The sequence below is a fragment of the Fukomys damarensis genome, unplaced genomic scaffold, assembly GCF_012274545.1.
Source record: "Fukomys damarensis isolate Sample0158 unplaced genomic scaffold, DMR_v1.0_HiC HiC_scaffold_2, whole genome shotgun sequence".
In the NCBI taxonomy this organism is placed as follows: domain Eukaryota; kingdom Metazoa; phylum Chordata; class Mammalia; order Rodentia; family Bathyergidae; genus Fukomys; species Fukomys damarensis.
Window position 1 is genome coordinate 48,227,466 of NW_022900914.1, and position 21,309 is coordinate 48,248,774.

A 21,309-nucleotide genomic window follows, 5' to 3' on the forward strand; every position below is an offset into this window, starting at 1 on the left:
TTACAGTCAATGAAACTGAGGCTAAGTAAATAAGTTTGCCTAAAGTCACCTGGAAATCAAAATCAATTTCACTTTTGTCCTGCTGGTATCTCTCCCCAACAGGTAACCTGTGGTGGATTAACTAATGGTCAACGTGTAATGCCCAGCTGAACTTAATCAGAGTAGTATGGATATGAAAGATCCACCAAAGAATTGTTGCCAGTAGCCATAAAAGAAAACTGGAGGGGAAGATTGTGGGCTATTGATTTTTCTAGGAGAAGCTAGCTGCATACTCCTGATGCAAACTTAGTTCTTCTCATCAAAGGAGGAGCTCAGGGCCATACTGAGTCACTGGGAATGGCTGCTGTTCTCATCAAGGGAGCTCTGATCGTCACCATGAACATCTCTTCCTGGCTCCAATGTAGATCCCTCAGCCTGGTGGCACAAACCCTTCATCCCACTGGCATAGGTTTTCTGGCTTCCACCACTGGCCTTTAGGTCTTCCAGGAGTAGATCCTCAATAAGGACAAGTATGCGACATTGCCATGGGCTCTGGGCCACTGGCTGGACTCAAGGAGGGCGGTACCTTGGACTCTAAGCCGTTACCTGGATTTGTGTGCACATTGCTGTGGGATCCAGGCCCTTAGCTGGATTCTTTGGGCCTCTAGTGTGTGGATAATCTCTGGCAATCCTCCATATTTGACTTTTTGGGTAAATATTATAAAATAATCCTATAAACTGTGTGTCCTGTATTAAATGTATTCCCTTGCCAAAACTCTGACTACAACATAACTATTACCCTGAGTTTTGTGGTAACCATTTCTTTGTATTCTTTATATTTAATACAGATATGTACATCTATAAACAATATTGCTTAGGGGGCCGGGGATTTAGCTCAGGGGTTCGGTGGCCTGCCTTGCAAGCGCAAGGACCCGAGTTCAATTCCCAGTACCAAAAAAAAAAAAAAAAAAAAAAAAAAAAACAATATTGCTTAGTTCTCCCTTTAATATTATACTAAGGACATCATAGTGTTCTTTTATACTCAGGTTCTTTTAATACTATAAAAAAGAGCTCAATCCATATATTAGCTTACCCATGGATTTATCTATTTTCAGTACTATATGTAATATTAGACTGTGTGGACATACCATAATTTACTTACCAATCCTCTTGCTTATGGATATCTGAAGTGTTTCCAAGTTTTAGCTATTATGTACATTGGCCTAGTAAACACTTCCTTTACATGTAAACTGATATAAATGCACAATAAGAAGCCAGGGATTTAGCTCAGTGGTTCTGCCGCCTGCCTTGCAAGCACAGGGACCCGAGTTCAATCCCCAGTACACCCCACCAAAAAAATAAATGCACAATAATTTTAGGGTAATGATCTTTAGATATAGAACTACACAAGGGGTACATAAAGAATACATGAAAACTTTCTAAATGTTAAGTGGGCATATAGTATTTTTAAGAATTGAATTCCAGATTCACAACTGTCATATATACTCTTCCCTAAAACTCATGTACCATTAACAGACTGCCCTGAAAACCTTATAAAATAAAAGCTTCTCCACTGCCTATCCCATATCTTACTATTTCTTGCACTGGCTCTAAATATAAAACCTCGAGACACATAAAAATGCTTAGTCTTAAGGGGAAGGAAGAACTGCCAAATGAAAACAAAGTGAGGTATAAACCAGTACATTCTTTAGAATCAGAGAAAATAACATACTGGAGAACCTGAAAGAGAAAAAAAGAGATGACATCAGAGGTGTGTCTTGAAAAGTGAATATGAGTGTCAGGTAGAAAATAATAGAAAGGACACTCCTGGCAAATATGCCAACAGGAGAATTATCAGAAAGTTGCTGGATAGAGCTTCAAGCAAAACTAATAAAGGAGGGTAAGTCAACTAGGAGATAAGTTCCTTTTGTCTCTAGAAAGGTATAGCTTGAACTAGAAATACGACATTTACATGAGGAGAGAGAGATGCCAGTCAGGTATGGTGGCACATCCTTCTAATCTCAGCACTCAGGAGGCTGAGGCCAAAGATAATGAGTTTGAGATCAACCTAGCAAGTTCAAGGTCAGACTGAACTACATAGAAAAAAAACCCTGTCTCAAAAATAAAAAGTAAGAGGACAGCAGAATAATTTGTACCCACAATAGTAAGTACAACATGGACAAAAAGCTGTAGATATTATATACAGGCATATTAATAAAAGAGAAGAGAAAGAAAACTGACGAAACTGAAACTCAGCCCAAAACTTTCCACAGGAGCCACGTTATACCAGCAAGACTTACACTAAGCCTCATTCCAGGAGGGAGATGTCTGTTGGTAAAACACTATACCTTAGTTTATAAGAGATAAGAGATAAATACAAGTTTAAGAATGACCAATTACTCTCCAATTAATCACTGCCATGTTGTTCAGTACATTCACATTAACACAGATCTTTAACACAGACTAAAGTTGCCCTTAGTAGAAGCAGCTCAATTTTGAACAAATAGGTAATCTGACAATTGGCTTTGATTTGAACCTCATATCTGAATCTACTCTTTCTGTCTATGATTTCTTCAACTGTATGGAATGACTTCAACTGGCAGTTACATAAATCTAACTAGGAATTCAGCTACTCTGGAATGATAACTGCCTAGATTTGGGTGACCCACAGACCACAGTTTGCCAAAGAGAATATCATGTGACCTTTACTTTAAATCACATAATCTTAAATGCAATCATGAAATGTCATGAATGTCACCCAGATACTTTGGAACAGCAAAGAGGAAAAAAAATATATTAGCATAAAATCCACTAATAATAAAAAACATTTTAACCAGTTCCTACCTCTATAAATTTCTATTTCCTCCTTTTACTTCCTGGAGATGTTCATAGATTTGGCTTAATCAGAGCAGATGAGTAAATTCAATGACTGTTATTTGATAAGTAAGCAAATAAACACTGAGTGGTTACAATGGTTCATTTACTATATGTAGTAGGTGCAAGAAACAAGAAATTAATAGCCTGCTTAGGAAATGCATGCAAATAAATACACATAATAAACACCTTGCTATGCCTAAAATAAAAGTAGGAAATAAATTCACAAGGAAGTTCTAACAGGAAGTAAAGCAGGAAAACTATTATCAGAGATGTCACCTCATCTATACCCTGAAAAAATTACTAGCAATCCAATGAAAGTGGAGGGAGGAAAAGAAAAATTAAAATTGGAAGCAAGTTTCAAGTGTACAGCAAAGCAAAACCATGAAAGTATTAAAATACATGAATTTTTCTAGGCATAATAGTCTAGGGTAGCTACATTACTCTGATGAAAAGAGAAAGGGTCTTTAAACACATCATTTTATATCATTTCACAGGTGTTTCTGAAGCACAGCCAGATTTAAGATGTACTGAGCTAAAACTACAGATTACTAGAGCTGGGAGACAGGGTTGATGGGATTAGGCAAAGAGAGCCAGAGTTTAGGCTGTGGCATCTAGTGGATCCTCCCAAAATTATTCTGCAATTACTATATAAATTATGGTATAAACATTATTTTGGTGTGAGGAGTATCATCACATTTGGATCCTGGATTCCAAAACATGAGTAGTCTTTCTTTGAAGCAATTAATCAACCAAGTTTTTTGTTTTTTTTTGTTTTTTTTTGGTTTTTTGAGACAGGGTCTCACTGTATAGTTGAAACTGACCTGGAACTCACTATGTAGCCCAGGCTGGTCTCGAACTCACAGCGATCCTCCTGCCTCAGCCTCCCCAGTGCTGGGATTACAGGAGTGCGCCATCACACCAGCCTCAACCAAGTTTTTAAACAAGGAAATGACACAAAAATTGTAAGTCCCTCAAAGATGCTCACATCTTAATCAGCAGAACCTATGAATATATTAAGTTACATGACAAATGGGAATTAAGGTTGCAGGTGGAATTAAAGTTGCTAATCAGCTATGAGATCAGGCAATTATCCTGATTATACAGGTGGAGCCAGTGTAATCACAACTGTTTTTAAAAGTGGAAGAGGAAGACAACTTAAATTCAAATTTCCCCAACTAACTAAACTACGATTCGATTCCAAACAAATCACTTTACCTCTGTGGGCCTCAGTTTACTCTTAAATGAAATACAGAATTTGAAATGAGATTTAAGGATACCTAGCTCCAACCTTTCTTTTATTATTCACTCTCTGCACAGCATTCCTAAAACTATCAACTTACCTTTTATTTCCCATAGATAAGGCCATCAAGTAGATAACCTGCATTGCTTCCCTGAACATTTATACAATCCAGAAAAATTACTCCATTACATTCACCCTTCTGCTACTGATTAAACAAATGATCAGCACATGGTGGGAGATTTATAATACTAGTGGAAACACTCTTCTATCTGAAACTTTTTGTAAAGTTTATTACCTAGAAAGCACCCCAATAAATTTTAACATACTCCATGTGTTGAAAAAGAAAAATATGCTTAATTATAAGTAATATGATATTTCTATATTAGCTTTTTTTTCAGTACCAGGGATAAAATTCAGGACCTTGAGTCTGCAAGGCAGACATGGCACCACTGAGCTAAATCCCTGGCCCTATATTAGTTTTTAATAATCTATCTTCCCATCTCAATGTTCAATTAATATAGAAGGACATAATAATTTTACTAAACCACAAATTGAACTAATATTAAATTACAAAGAACAAATTTATCACAAATTAAACATAGATTTTCTATACATACTAACAAACAAAAATAGATGCTAAAACTATATTTCATTTTAATTCAAATTCTAGATTAACTGAATTTCCTGTACCTATCAACCAGCTACAATAATTATCAGCATATAGGGAATTCTGCTCCACCCCTACCCACCTCCTGATAGAAAAAACACTAACCCCTCACAAAAAAAGGATGATACAACTAATTTCACTTCCTATTATTTCTAATCTTCATGAACAGTTGCTTATTTTTACAAAAAAGGAATGTGATATCACAGAAAAATGACTTGAACATAACTTTTCAATTTAAGAATCTCAGCACACTGCCAAAGGTATTTTCAATATATAATACGGCCCTCTAACTTCATCTTTATATTCCTTGGCATTAACACAGTAATTGACTTAAATATTCCAGAAATGTTGATAAACCAAGTAAGTGGGAAAAAAAGTAACCTATAAGGATAGTATTATAGCTTGTATTTAGATGTGCCCCCAAAGTTTCATGTGTTCATAGATGGGGTTTTTCAGAAGTGGCTGGGTCTAGGATGTGTGATACTGGGATTAAGGGTGTATGAAAACTAAATGGGTTTAGCATAGTTCTGGGTGTGAAAAATGGAAGGCCCACCCTAGGTGTGGGTAACAGGTTTATAGATTGGATGGAAAATAAAGGGACAGAGGAAAGAGGCTTGCTACTGCTACTTCTGCCTGCCTTGCTGTGGACTGTTTCTCTTTTGCCACCCCTCTGCCGTACTGCCCTGTCTCAGTGCCAGCAGACTATGGACTGAAACCTCTACAAACTACGAAATGAAATAAACCTTTCCTACTTTAACTTATGGGTGCTGGATATTTTTGTCTCAGCAACAAGAAAAGTAAGCAAGCCAGATAATAAAAGTAAATTTAACCAAAGATTTAACAATTGGAAAAGACAAACATATAAGATGAGAATTCATTTAGGGTAACTATAAAGGCAGAGAAAAATAATTATATCTAACTTTTATAATTATTAAGCTTTGCTTATTACAAACTCATATTCACCTTATACAAATTCAAATTTTAAAAAGAACAGTACATGAAATCTGAATATTTTTTAAAGGTTAAATTCTGATCTGTAACATGTTGGCAACATGTTGGACATTTTAATCACCAATCAAAACACATTATATGGAGACACAAATTGTAAAGTGTATATAAAAATAATCACAAAGCTTAGACTGTTTTATCACTTTGCTGTTTTCAAATATTTAGTCCCATGGGTTCTCATAAACCACAACAGATTCCATTATTTCAGTAACTAAAGTATTTCATATCACTATGTTTTTAAGTTTCAAAGGCAGCCATAAAAAATAGGGGACATAGGCAAAGAAACAGTAATCATTCATGAAAACATGTACATGATAATATGTATCATGCATATATAGTGAGAAATTTGACTAATAGCTGAGTAGCATAAAAGCCTGGGTAACAAGAAAAGGTTGACAGTATTAGGAACTGTTTATTAGCCAATAATCCTATAATCCCAGCATTCTGGGAGAGAATCACACAAAGATCAAGCAATTTATACAAAATCAGAATGAATAAATAACAAAGCCAGAAAGTGAATCCAAGCAATCAAACTCCAGACACTTGAGCCCTTAATTACTACAATGTAGTAAAATATAGGCAATAGAGATGAGATGAAGGTTTTTTTAATTGAGCACTAACTGAGATCAAACCCAAGCAAACAGTATTAATGATGTTAAATAATGGAATTTCTCCATCTGCCTCAATATACAAATATCCTCTTCCTCTTCATTTTCCACTGTAATAATTACAACTAACTTCAATGTTTCAGAAGTTGCTAAAGACACATAAAGTGTATTACAGGGCTCAAGAACAAATAATTAAGAGTGCCTGAGGCTCGGTAGGGCTGTAATAGGTAGCAACACTTTCATTCAGATATATGCCTCAAATCAAAAGGCCCCTTTGCTCTCAGTAGAAAATTGTGCTTTAAGACAAACCATAAAAAGCCAGGTAGGTAGTACACACCAATGATCCCAGCATGAGGAAGGCTGAGGTAAAATGATCTCAAGTTCAAGCCTCACATGGTTAAGTTCAGGAGGCTATCTCAAAAATAAAAAATAAAAAGGGACTAGTGAATTATCCAGTAGTAGGACACCCCTGGATTTGATGACCAGTACTGAGAAACAGTCAGACAGACAGAGGCAAGACAAGGCAAAGCAAAGAATGGCTGCATAGACTAGCAGATTCCAGTGAAATATAGAAAAAAAAATCAGTATCTCTATCAGTATCTTAACCTTGTCCTTTTAAACTTCTATTTTGCTATGTATGATAATATACATAAATATTTTAGTGCTTGCATATATTTCTATAAAACATTTAAAGAAGGTGTTCATTTACCAATAGGAATACATTTTCCAAGAAACTTAGAGACTACTAATTTGTGTGTGTGTGTGTGTGTGTGTGTGTGTGTATGTGTGTGTGTGTGTGTGTGTGCGCGCATGTGCATACTGAAGATTCAACCCAGGGCCTCTTGGTATGCACTCTACCACTGAGCTATATACTCTTAGAAACCCTAAAGGTTTTCTTTTACACCCTAAAGTTTCAGGATATTTTTAGTTAACTGGTCACCAAATGATTCCTAAAGCACTATGTTGACTGTCTCTACCCTACAATAAAGGCCTTTTCGAGAACTTTCAACAAAATGTGAGGAAAAATAATCAATTGTCATCTGAGAAAAAGCCTTCCACAGTATGCACATAAAAATGATGTGTTTGAGGTCTCAGAAAAATTAAATAATCTCATCAATACATGATAGAAAATTGAAGGGTTAAAGACTGTCCATCTCAAGACTACCAGAATTCCTATCTCCTCCAAGGAGAAACATCAGCTATGTTAAGAGAAAACATTTCCTACCATAGGAAGAATAGAGTAAGGGAAGTTACTGTCTTTAAAACCACTGCATTTTACAAAGTTTTGGCAGTGTTAATGGAAATGTTCATTCACACTACCTTTCTGGAAGACAATTTGGCAATCAGTATATATCAAAATGTTAAATGTATATCTCCTTTGATCCAGCAATATACTTTATTAGAGTTCATAAGCCGGGAGTGGTGGCGCACACCTGTAATCCCAACACTCAGGAGGCTGAGGCAGGAGGATCGCTGTGAGTTCGAGACCAGCCTGGGCTACACAGTGAGTTCCAGGTCAGTCTCAACTACATAGTGAAACCTTGCCTCAAAAAGCCAAAAATAAAAAAATAAAAAAATAGAATTCATAAGACAACTAATCATAGGTACAAAGATGTAATACAAGAACACAGTAAGTGCTAAAAACCTGGAAAAAGCTTGTTTATTCAGTCTGTATAATGGAATACTACATTTGACACACATATTTGTCTGATGTACATTGCGGAATTTGGAAAGAATGTTACAAAATATTAAGTATAAAAACATTTTATATGAGATTACAAATTTGTATAAATAAAAAAAAAAACAGTAGAATCATGTCTACCAAACTTTTTACAATATTGATAATGGGCTTTTAACTAACTTTTATTTTTATCTTCAAGCTCTTCTATATCCTCTGAATCTTTTTTACTATATATTTATAGTCAAAACCAGAAAGGAAAAAAAATCCTTTTTCATTTTGGGAAAAAAATAATAATTTCTAAGAGCTGGGTGATTTAGCTCAGTGGTGCCGCCACCTGCCTCACATGCGCAAGGTCCTGAGTTCAATCCCCAGTACCACAAAAAGAAAAATTTCTAGGATTTTGATAGTTTTTTTAAAAACTTAAATCTTCCCTTTCAACTAGTACAGATTTATCCTACTATAGTGGTTCTCAGAGTGATACTCAAAACCACAGCATTAACATCACATGAAACTACATAGAAATACAAATTCTCAGGCTCCACCCCAAAACTACTGTATTAGAAACTCTAGAAGTGGAGCCCTCCAGCTGATATCAACACAATCAACTCTGAATACCACTTGTTAAGATGCTCAAAACTTAGTGACCTCAAAAGCCAACTAAACTCCTATTGATTTGCTAATGCCACAAACAAATCCAATCAAATGTAGGTAATGTTCTCACCCAGAGATCCAGGTTGCTGATAACCTTTGTGAGATTTAAAAAAAAAAAAAAAAACCCTCCAGGCAGGATATTCAAAATATCACAAATAAAACAGTATTCCCACTTAAACTGTGAATAATATTGATGGAAAAAGGACAAATAACTTTTTCAAATCCAATTATAGAAAAAATCTCCAGATAATGAATAATATAAAAAAAATTTTTTTAATTTAAAAAACCTGGTGCCACCCAGGGCAACTTTCCAGAAACTCTGAGCAATAACAAATGAACTTAGAATCCCAGCTGACCATACAATCATAGAATCACAACCAAGTAACACACAAATCTCGGGCAAAAATGTGAGGTTTATTCAACAAACAATGGAGCTATTAACTGTATCTAAGCATTGTAATCTCAACACAGCAAGAACATCTTTATTAAAACTTCGGTGTTGCCAAATGGTGAACAGACCAAATACAACAAACATAAAATTTCAGAGCAAATTCACTTAAGATATCTTTTTTCCAGAAGAAGCAAAAAATGCTCAGTATTAAAATAAGGAAAATATAGAAGAAACAAAAAAAGAGAGGATAAACATATAGATAGTACATTTAATATTATTGCATCTATAAATGCAACTTTTAAAAGATTTTATTTACTGTTTTAAAGAAAATTTTAATAGTTACAAATAAGGTCTACACTTGCCCATTTCAAAACACTATACTTAACTGTAGCCAAGGCGTGATGGTGCATACCTGTAATCCCCATCCTCTGAGGGCAGGAAGATTTCTGTTGAGTTCAAGGGCAGACTGCACTACATACTAAATTCGAAGCTGGCAGGGACTACATAGCAAGACCTTGTCCCAAAAAACAAAACAAAACAAATCCCTGACTTGGATCTGTTGGAAAGTTGTCCTAATGAATATATAAATATACATTGTCTAAATGACACCACCTCAGATATGGTGTACATTATAGAAGTTGCATAACTGTATACCAAGTAACAATACTTAAGAATCTGGGGCAGAGAGTGTATACAGCTCAGCAGGTAGAACACCTGTATAGCATGCATGAGGCCCTAGGTTTGATCCCTAGCACACGAGGGCAGTGTGGGGGTGGGGACTAATTTTGATCACATCTAAAACTCCATGTCAAATTAGCAACCTTTAAGACATCTAACCATATAGTTCACAGAAGGTAGGTTAACAGAAGCCTCCCAGTATGTACATAACCTATAACCTCATCTTTACAAGTAACTGGTGATAAAACAATACAGTTCTGGAGTTCAGCTTGAAACTGATTAAGCATAGCAGGTTGTTCTCTGACCCTTGGCCCTACTGATTCTAGTATATAGGAAAACAAAAACTAGTTTGAGAACTTTCTTGCGCACTCATTCTCTTCAAATGTTTCTGAGTAGAATGAAAATTTACTTTTTATTTAACATGTCTGGCTGCCTATTTTCATTATGTCTCAGAACAAGAACAGTACAACACACAAGGGGAAATAAGTGGACTGCTTATTATAAATCATTATTCTATTAACAGTATACTGTTTTGAATGAAATTTACTCTAAAATTTTAATTTGATGAATAGAATCTAATGATGCAAAATCATAGCATGAGAAACAAATTTACAGAAAATATTCATATTTCTACTCAGATGTGCAGCAATACACTGCAGCCCCTCTTCATTATCATTTCTCCTTTACGTCTGGCTCTCAGGAGCTATACCAGATACCATCTCCATACACAATGGGCCTTAACCAACCTTAGGAATATGAGAAAAAGCAAGACAACTTCAAAGTCTCTCCAGTACCTTGTTGCAAAGAAATAAAAATCTAAGGCCAGGGATTTAGCTCAGTGATTCCAGTGCCTGCTTCACAAGCACAAAGACACAAGTTCAATCCCAGGTACCAAAAAAAAAAAAAAGAAAGAAAATCTGCTGCCTCAAATATCCTGAGAAATGCCTTTCTTGCCCTCCTATCCATCAACTGTTACAAAATTGATTTTTAAGCAACATGGGAATTGTCTTCCAAGTACCTAATTTATCAAAGACTCAATGTAGCAAATATAAAACTCCAGACCAGAAAAAAAATTAATTAAATTAGATAAATGTGACCAAATTTATATACTGAAATCAGAAATAAAAATGCAAAGATGATAGCTGGGGATTTCTTATCTTTTTTAGAATTAGATTATAATAAACTTCTGACTTATTTTAATAAGCCTGGTAATAAGGGCAAATTCTAGGTCATGTTGCCCAAAGCGTGAATTTGATAACTGAAGTGATGACACTTCAAATCTAGTAGACTTTTGTAGTCTTAGTGTTCACAGCTTTATAAATTACCACAGGTTTATACAATGAAAAGAAGCCATTTTTTATTTATTTTTAATGGTAATAATGCAGTTTTATTTTTTAATTTTTCCTCAGCTTTATTAAGATATAACTGACAAGTAAAAACTGTATGACTGTACAGTGCATACATTTTGATATATGTTTACTTACAAAATTATTAAGGTAATAACATTCTTTACTTCACATAATTTGGTGGGGGCAGCATTACTGGGGATTAAACCCAAGGAGTGCTGAGCTACCCGTAGACCTTTTGAGATAAGGTCTCACCAGGTGGCCTTCCAACTTGCATTGCTCTTTGTCACAGCCTGAGTAACCAGGATTACAAGTTTGCACCACTATGCCCAACATTTACATTTCCTGATGAAGAGCAACACTCTTGATGATTTTCAAGTATACATTTTATTGACTACAGTCATCATGCTGCACAATAAATCTCCAGAACATATTCATTATAACTAAAATTTTGTACCCTCTAACATCAGTCTTCTCAGTATCAAGACATACACTGAAGCTCCAGTAATCTAGACCATGGTTTTGGCAGAGGGATGGACACATAAATCAACAGAAAACTGACAATCCAGAAACAGACCTACACAAATATACACAAGTAATTTTTAACAAAGGTGTAGAAAAGCAAGTCAACAGAGGGGAAAACAGCATTTTAAACAAATAGTGCTGGAGTAATTAGCAAAGACTTCAACTTAATTTTACATTTCATATAAAAATGACAAAATTACAAAGATTCAAAATAGATCATAGCCTTTATATTTTAGCACAACTGTACAACCATCAAAGAAAAAACACAGATGAAAACCTTCTAGATCCAAGACTAAGAAGAGTTTATGGACTTGATACCAAAAGCCTGCTCTACACAAGAGAAAACTAACAAACAGGACTTCATCAAATTTTTTAAACTTTTGGTCTGAAAAAAGATGCTTTTAGGAAGGTAAAAAGATAAGATACAAGTGGGAGGAAAAAATATTTTTATGAACCATATATATATTCAACAAAATTCTCAAAACTCAACAGAAAAAATAATTCAATTAGACTAAAATGGGAGGGACCAGGGATTTAAGCCCAATGGTTCTGCCACCTGCCTCTCAAGTGCCAGGTCCCAAGTTCACTTCCCAGTACCAAAAAAAGGGAAAGAGAAAAGAAGAGGCAAGACGGAGGGTATAGCTCAATGGCAGACTGCAAGGCCCTGGAGCTCAATCTCCAACACCAAAAATGACAATTTATCAAAAAGGGTAAACATGGCAAATGAGCAAATCCAAAGATAATCCACATTATCAACAATGTGAGAAATGAAAATCAAAACTACAATGAGATATTACTACACACATATCAGAATGACTAAATTTTTAAAAAGTGATGACAATAAATGTTGGCAAGGATGTAAAAAATCCCCACATATTGGTACTGGATATGTAAAATAGTACATACTCTTTGGAAAACAAGTTTGGCAGTTCCTTGAAATGTTAAAGGTAGAGTTACACTGACACAGCAATTATACTTTCAGATAGATAGATAGATAGATAGATAGATAGATAGATAGATAGATACCAAAAGAACTGAAAACAAATATTCACACAAAACTCTGCAAACAAATCTCTATTGAAGATTTATTTGGAATAGCCAGAAATCAGAATCAACCAAGATGTCCTTCAGTTGGTAAATCATTAAACAAACTATTGCTCAGCAATAAAAAGGTATAAATTTGTGATACAGAGCTAGGGATGTACCTCAGTGGCACCACACCTGCCTGGCAAGCGCAAGGTCCTGAGTTTGAACCCCAGTACCAAAAAACAGAACAAAAAAAGATAAATTAGTGATACATAAAACAACATGGATGAATCTTCAGGAAATTGTGTAAAGTGAAAAAAAATCCAACCCCTCAAAGTTATATAACATGTGATTCTGCTTATATAAAGTTCTTTGAAAAAAATTATAGAAATACAGAACAGGTTCATCTTTGCCAGAGATAAAAGAGTGGATAGGGGCAGTCAGAAGCTGTGGGGGTGAGGGGGGCATCAAAAGTTCTCCTTATGGTGACAGAAACATTCTGTATCTTGACCTTCAAGGTACCAGGTCAATATCGTGGTCCTTATATTATACTGTAGTTTCACAAGATGTTACCACTGGAAGAAAATGGGTAAAAGGTCAAGGTATCTCATATTCTTACAACTGCATGTTCATTCATAATTATCTCAAATAAGAAGTTTAATTTTCAAAAACAAATTCAGTCATGTACCTTTTAAATGTACCATTTAAAATTATGTTAACTTATTTTGCTTTGGATTTCAAGATCTCTTCTCATTTTACTTTCCTTACTTTTGCTACTCCAATGTCAAAAGATCTTCATCATGTAGTTCTTTCTTAGAAGTGTCAAGAAATTCCTTTACCTCATCAAAAACAAAATATTTGACTAGATCCATATCCTTTCCTTTTTTTAAATGTGTTCAATAAATATGTATTCCTGAAATTAAACTTCTTACTAAAAATGTTTCATAACTAAAATCAGTCAAGTCTGAGTCTGTTGTTTAAATTCAGACTGCTTGATAAGATCACACTGCATAACCTTTAGAACTGTATTGTTTATTAGCATTATAGATTCGCCAGGAAATGGAAACTTGTTCCATTCTGACGATTCTTGCTTGCTTAGATGTTTCATTGAACAATGTGTGCTTTAAAGTTCTAAATTACAGGAAATAGAAGGGAGATACAAAAGCTAGCACAAATGTAAGAAGGCAAATGCTCAACTTGCAAAGAAGAAAAACATAAAGAGGTATTGGCTAGGAATATAGTTCCAAGGTAGTACTTGTTTGGCAAGCACAAGGCTCTAGGTTCAATTCCCAGAACCACAAAAACAAAAGAAATAAATATAGAAATATTGAGAAGAGGAAAACTTGGCTGGATTATATAATAACCACATGGGATGTCAGTACTTCACTATCCAATACCATACTGCCAAGTATATGCTTCAGTCACAGATCTTGTCATATTCCATGTCTATAAAAACAAGGTCAACACTGAAAGTTGGTGTTATTTCACAGCTTTTTAACAAAACTATGTAAAGCAAGAATGGCTATATTTTAATTCAAATCATCACTGTGGACAAATGGCCTTCATTATTTATCTAACATATAATAGAACACTTATCAAGCATTCTAAACACTGGAAGCATATAGATAATAGAACTGTTCTAAAATAGGTGTGTCACTGATTTTTTTGCTTTTATCTAATGATCAATCCAATTATCAAACCACAGTAGTAAACAAAGATAAATTCACTCAAGTGTGGGATGAATGTTAACTGGATAGTCTCCAAGACTGTGATTAGCAGGTAGGGGTTTTAACAGAGTCCTAATCCACACGTATCATTGCAAATCACATCAAGGTAGTCTTCTTGTGTGCAGTGTGATGGCTCTCCTTGGCTCAGATGTTTCACTGGGTAATGTGTATTTTAAAGTTCCAAACTAGAGTTATACAAATATAATACATGCTTAAATTTATTGCTCTTGGCTATTGACATATCTTTTGGGTATTAACATACCCAAGTTTTGAAAATGATAACTTTTTTCTTTTTTGGCAACAGGGTCTTCCTATGTAATTCAGGCTTACCTTGAGTTCACTGTTACCCTGGCCAGCCTCCAACTCTAGACAATTTTTCTGCCTCCTCCCCTTGAGTGCTGGGATTACAGATATATGTCACCATGCTTGGCACTAAAAGTGATAGCTTTAAAACAGGTTAGGTTCCAAATATTCCAGGTAAATAACTTATTTAGTAAGACATCTATTTTCTAGCTAGTATGTTTTCTAAACTACATACCTTAAAGCAAAACATCTATCTATGACTATGCCTTATTAGTTGGCAATGTTTGAAATGGAAAAAGTGAATTGGTTTTTCTTTAACCTTCAAATTTGTCTGTTTGAAACAAAATCATTATAACCTTTATTTCTGTGCTGGACCAACCCCAAATTACTTCGAGGCAAGAATCTAGGCCCTATCCTTGGTATTTTCTCACTCTTATTTCTTTTGGAGTCATAAGGTAGCTTCTTCAGGTTTCAAATTTTTATAAAAGGCTTAATCCTACCCACACGTGGCTTATTCTTAAAGCACATGTTACTCTGTACTTAACAAAACACAGGCAAATGATATGTTCAGAAAAAGCAAAAAAAAAATTTGAACTCACTGATATTCAATTAGCAAAAAGCTTAAATACTAAAACTTGTACTTATGAAGAATTAACTAATATATATTTAGTGCATATATTCTTCCAGATTACAAATCATGGAGACTGTGTGTGTGTGTATATATATATATACATTAACATAAGAAAAGGACAAGAACCAAGAAGCATGATTAACTGATTTCTGTGCAACCCAATGAGGGGGGGACTAGGGGCAGAGAGGGAAAGTAGAAAAAAGTCACACGATTCTTAAAGGCATAAAAGTAATAGATGGAAAAGCCACATCCTCATATTTAGTTACAAAATGATATTAAGTTTAAGCTTTTGAAAATATCTTGCCTATTGGTTTCCTGTAAGATCTAGCTTCACAAAACAATTTTTTTAAATGAAAGAAAATTACATATAGAGAGAATCACTGTTACCACAAAATATATAAGGAAAAGGGATGTGCACCAAGACAATAGCAGTTTGTTATAGAATTATAATTTTAATCTAGTTACCAAATTTCTTATGATGTTGACGTACTGTTTTAACAGTAAAAATATTAAACAGATAAGATATTCCATAAATATGTTATTAACTATGTTTTTGTTTGTTTTTTGTAACAGAGATCCACCCACCATAGGACCTTGCATTTTCAAGGCATCCACAGTGCCATTGAGCTAAATCCCCGGCAACTATATTAATCTTTTTTTGTGTGTGTGGTACCGGGGATCGAACTCAGGTCCTTGCGCTTGAGAGGCAGGCCACCGAACCAGCTGAGCTAAATCCCCGGCCCAACTATATTAATCTTAAACCTATTCAAGATTACACAAAACAATTTCTTAAGACAATAATCAGTCCATAAAGTTCTGTACCACGGTGAAATATAGCAATCACATCATTCTTACAATACGGGAATCTCAGAAATCAGGAGTAACAACTAAGCTAAAGAAGAGGAACTCTTCAACAAAAACCTTGGGGCTAACTTCTCGCTGGGTGAGAATGCTAAAATAAGGATTCTGGCTGAATAGTAAAGTCAAATTAACTCAATGACAGGGTCCTGTATTACATAGCTGCAACCAATACAGAATATAGATGTTATGGCAGGGAAATCAAAATAAATCAAGCAGGAACTGGACTTAAAAAGATGGCATTCACAATTGGTACTGGAACACTGGATATCCATATGCCAAAGAATAAAACTGGACATACTTCCTTATGTCATATATAAAAAATTAACTTGAAATGTATCATAGGTCTAAAAGAGATAAAGTTATAAGACATTTAGAAAAAATATGAGCAATTCTTTAAGATACTGGGTTACCAAAAGCTTCCTATGCATTAAAAAAACAAAAGCACAAAAAATAAATAAATTAGATGTCATAAATATTAAAAACTGCAAGAGTTAAGAAAATAAAAGACCTCAAGAAAGTGAAAAGAGAATTCACAGAAAGAGACAAACTATTTGCAAATCATATTATCTGATAAGACACTGATATGCAAAGAACTCCTTCAACCTCGCAAAAAATTTAAAAATAGATAAATGGTCTGAATAGATACTTTTCCAAAGACAATAAATGATGACCCATAACCACATGAAAATAGCTGTGAGGAAAAAAAAAATCAAAACTACGAGATGAAACGTGACACCCACTAAAAGAGCTAAAATTAAAAAAAGATAATAATAAGTAATGACAAGGATTCTGCCTGCCTCCACCTGTGGTTCCCAGCCTCTGAGATAAAGACAGCAAAAACTGCCACTGGGACCTCTGCCTGGCCCCTCTAGCGGCCAGGGTTTTCATTGTTTTCATCCTGATCTGCCTTAGATCAGAGTGTTGGGCCACTCCTCTTAGCCAGTACTCACCTTTACTGTGTGGGGGAAATGGGTTCAGTACAGCAAGAAGCCCCCATCCAGTTAGTAAAACTGGAACAGGCAGCCATTTTGAATAAACCTCCAGTTCTCTTGTGTGTTTGGAGTTTTCTAAGTTGAATACTACCTTAGGAAACAGTTTAAACTATATGGAGCACAATTTTGAATATATTAGATGCTCAGTTCCCATCTTCTCAGTCAGGGACCAACACTGGCTGATACTTGGACCCATTAACTGTAAAAACATCAGAGAGAAATACAAATAGTTTCATGGGCTACTTTAGGGGAAAAAAAAATGGTGCAGACTCTGGAAATGTCAGGCAGTTCTTCAAATGTAAAACAGAGTTATCATATGACCTAGAAATCCCACTCCTAAGTATACCACTGAGAAAAATGAAAACACAAAACATGTACAAAAACTTGTACAGCTCAACCAGGGATTTAGCCCAGTGGCACTGTGCTTGCCTCGTAAGCACAAGGTCCTGAGTTCAATCCCCAATATCAAAGCAAAACTAGTACAATTAAAGGTAACAGCAGCACTATTCACAACAGCCACAAAAGTGAAACAATATAAATTCCATGAAGCTGTTTATGAGTGATTTGTGATCAAATCTTTAGTATTTATATTACAAAGTAGGAACCAATAATATTTTTAAAAACAGGACAGACTTTAATGTCTATGGGACTCTTTTCAAAAATTAAGTTTGCAGCTATCAAATAATTTTAAAGATATAGACAAGAAAAAGAAATGGCTGCTTTTCCGAAAGAATTTGCTAGACAACAGCCTCTGTATGTACAGATACGCTTCTATCTTTCAGAATTACTTATCACATATGGAAATCAATTAACATTGCATGTATGGTTCAAGACTAAAATAAGAATAGTTGTTTAATGAAAAAGTCAAGCCACTATAACTTCTCAAAAAGGCAAAGACAGGATGAGTAATTTGGTATCACAGCAAGAAAATAAGTAATAATACACAACTAACTGGCAAAGAAGACTATGGTCAGGTAACATAACTAAATGGATTTTCTTGAATAGCTGAATTTTAGAGATGAATATATAAATCTCATATCTGCTACCAATTCACTGCTATTTTCTGTTCTCTAGTACCTCTTCTGTCTCAGGAATAACTAAAAATCTGATACCATAAAAATGCTACCGTTGAGTTGAGTGCAGTGGCTCAAGCCTGTAATCCCAGCTACTTGAGAGGCTGAGGCAGTAGGATCACCAAGTTCAAGACTCATCTGGGCAAGTTATGGTTATATTTTAAATTTTTTTAAAGGAATGTTGTTCAAGGGAAGGGGTAGCTGGGAATGTAATTCAGTGGTACTGAGTTCAATCCCCAGTACTGCAAAAAAATGGAGAAAAAAAAACTACCTCAGAAGACAGAAGAAATAGGAAAAATCATTCTATGAAGAGTAGTACAAAAATGTAGGATTTACAGTTGGGGATGATAAAGGAAGAGAGCAGTATCACCTTAATCAAACCTGTTTAATGACTGTCATGACTAAAACAAGAAATAAAATAGAAACATGCAAGGTAAGGCCTGGAATCTGAAACATCAAGCCTATCTATGCATGCTGCTGCTTCTGAAGGGGGAAAAAAAGTAAGATCATCTCAGGCAGAGAACAGCTAGGCTAAAGACAAAGACAGTGGGTACTTACTTGCATTTGGATGGTCAAGTAGAGAGAAAGATCTGTGTTATCTCCAAAGAAAAGGTGAAACAATAAATGAAAATCCTACCTTCATGATATAGGGGCTCAGAAAAAGCAACTAAAATTGCAGGATCATGTAGTAGCTCTCAAACATTTTGTTTTTATTTTTTACAGACTCCCCTTAGAGCAAAGGACCCTTAATCCATCTACCTCCACAAAATTCTCTTTCTAATGGAAAAAGAACTCAGTGATAGCAATGAATCATATTTGAATCATAATACACATATCTTAAAAGTCAAGATAATAGAGTCAGGCATGGTTGTGTATGCCAGTAACCTCAGCACTCTGGGAGGCTGAAACAGGAGAATCACAAATTCAAGCCCAGCCTGTGCAATTTAATGAGACCCTGTCTCAAAACAAAAAATGTTTTAAAAAGGCTGGGGATGTTACTCAGTGAAAAGACCCTGGGTCCAATCCCAAGATAAAAATGTTTTTAAATACTAAGAAATTGTAGTTCAAAATTTAGTTGACTTGTCATCTCAGATCTTGGGAGGCTGAGGCAGGAGGACTGCTGTGAGTCTGAGGCCAACCTGGGAGGCACAGTAAGCTCGAGGCCAGCCTGAACTACATAGCAAGACTCTGTCTCAAAAAAAACCAATATAGTTGACATAAATACAGCATATATAACTATTTAGTCGAGGGTTAACATAATCACAACAAACTAAATCTATAACACTAAATTAAAAAGTAATTTACTGCCAGGGATTTAGCTCAGTGGTGCCTACCTCGCAAGGGCAAGGTCCTGAGTTCGATCCCCAGTACCAAAAAAATAAAGTCATTTATCATATAAAACAAGAATGATACCACCTGAAAACCACAAGCCACTCAAGACAACTCTGATGGTCCCCTGATAAGGAATCCTTACAGCAGGCTCCAGCGGGATCTCTGTTAGGCTGCCAATACAGTTCAGCGGGCAAATTTCTTAATACTGAAACTCTAGTAACATATTTTTTGTGAAAACCATATATTTATAACCACTGATTATGCACTTAGAAGAATATTACTAAGTAGCCCTCGGTTTTTATAAAAGACAATGAAATGAGGATAGTTGACCATTGAGAGTTTAAGAAAATGGGAAACGAGAGGAGCATGATGATCACAATCATAATGCCAAGGGTAGGGGTGACAATGATGTAATAAACTGGTCCTCAAAAGGGAGCTAAAAGTCCCTTTAAAGAGACAAAAGGCAAACTACTACTCCAAGGATGGCAGTAGACAGCTGTGCTAACAATGTGCTGGGGAGAAGGAAGTTGTGCAGATGAAGATGTGCCGTAGTCTCCAGCCTACTCTTCCTCTCTTCCTTCAAGCACTTTCATGCTGTACCGCTCCCATAGGGGTTGAGGGAGGTCAATAAGCAACTTCTTTCTGAAAGGAGGGGCAATGACCCAAGACTGTACAAAGAAGGTAAAGTTATATCTATGTTTTGGTTGCAGGGAGATCAGAATGCAATACAGGAAAAAAGGAAGATGAATTAATTCTGGGGCACTGGTAAACTGAGGGAAAAGGGGAAAGTGATTCAAAATTGGGCTTGGTAAGTGATTATCAACAAGAAGTACAGTAAATGGTAATCCCCAACTAAGACAGAACAGTATTTAAAAATCTGTAGGCTGGGGATATTGCTCAATAGTACAGCAATTATTGCCTAGCATACTGCAAAGCCTTGGATTCCATCCCTAGAACAGGGGTGGGAGATGGGAGGGGGTGTCCGGATCCAGACCCACTTCACTTTCTCTGTGACCTTAGGCAAGTCGCTCAACCTCTCTATGCCTTATCCATAAAATGAGAGTAATAACATTACCTAACAGAATTGTCTTACAATTTAAATAAATTATACTTGTACATTTAACCCAATGTTTTGCGCTACATATAACAAGTGTTACCTAAGTTTTGTTAAATAAAGATCAGAATTTATCCTGACATCTACAAATATAATTGTGCGAAGTAAAGATAAATGGGAGTGAGAGGGCGTGTACAGGTTAAATTTCCCTCAGTGATGCGAATGCCAAAAGGCTGAACCTTGGGTAAGGGGTCACCCTTCTAACAGGGTTCAAGGAGCACCAGGACTCTAGTCGAAGGAAACTTGCTTCCTTCCAGGGCCTAGGATTTTCAGGCTCGTTTTTTTGAGAAGTAGTGATTTTTTCAGGCAAGCGTTAAATTTCGCAAGCAGACCCCATAGTGAAATTCTGTTCGGTCTAAAGAAAAGGACTTTCGGCTAGGGCAGGACAGGGGTTGAGTCGCTGGGAGAAGGGTGATGTCCCCCAGGGAGAAGATCTGCCACCATCTGTAGGGCGGTCCCTCGCTTCCTGGCGCTGGGCTGCTCTCGGAGGGAGAATGAAGGCTATCCCGCCAGCCGAAGCAGACGGAGCCTCTCAGTAACATTCCGTGGGGCGCGGGGCGGTCAGGAAGGGACTCCCGCATCGGGGCCGAGCAGCGACC

The 21,309-nt window shown here is 35.8% G+C and overlaps 1 protein-coding gene across 4 annotated transcripts in view; it reads right to left on the bottom strand.

Moving 5' to 3' along the window:
* Positions 1-21,309, bottom strand: part of Exoc6b (exocyst complex component 6B) — a 564,580-nt gene that overhangs the window by 542,704 nt on the left and 567 nt on the right. The gene's annotated exons all lie outside the window — the stretch shown is intronic.